The sequence below is a fragment of the Morone saxatilis genome, unplaced genomic scaffold (genome assembly GCF_004916995.1).
Source record: "Morone saxatilis isolate NCDOM2014 unplaced genomic scaffold, NCSU_SB_2.0 Contig8, whole genome shotgun sequence".
NCBI lineage: Eukaryota > Metazoa > Chordata > Actinopteri > Moronidae > Morone > Morone saxatilis.
This window is the reverse complement of record NW_023340257.1, coordinates 6493323-6493624: the sequence shown is the minus strand read 5'-3', so window position 1 is coordinate 6493624 and position 302 is coordinate 6493323. Positions and strand designations below refer to the sequence as shown.

The 302-nt window shown below is 37.4% G+C and overlaps 1 protein-coding gene across 1 annotated transcript in view; it reads right to left on the bottom strand.

Annotated features, from left to right (window-relative positions):
• LOC118341332 (transmembrane protein 25) overlaps positions 1-302 on the bottom strand; it is a 7858-nt gene that overhangs the window by 6541 nt on the left and 1015 nt on the right. The window lies entirely within an intron of this gene.

Here is a 302-nt window from a genome sequence, read left to right as displayed (position 1 = left end):
ACCCTAGCTGGGGATTGAACCAGCAACCTTCAGAGTGTAAATCAACTCCTCCTTACTCAACTACTTCTCCATTACTAAATCATTTACTCAATTACTTTCAAGTAATGTTACTCCATTAATGAGTCACTTACTTTGCTGCTCTATCAGTCACTTTACTCTGTTACCAAGCCACTTTCTCCATTAATTGGCCCTGTATTCAATTACCTAGCAGCACAAATGCATACAGAAAAGTACACAGAATAAATGTTACTACGTGTGTTTGGGGAAATAAATAGGGGGAAATGCAAAGGGAAAAATATACA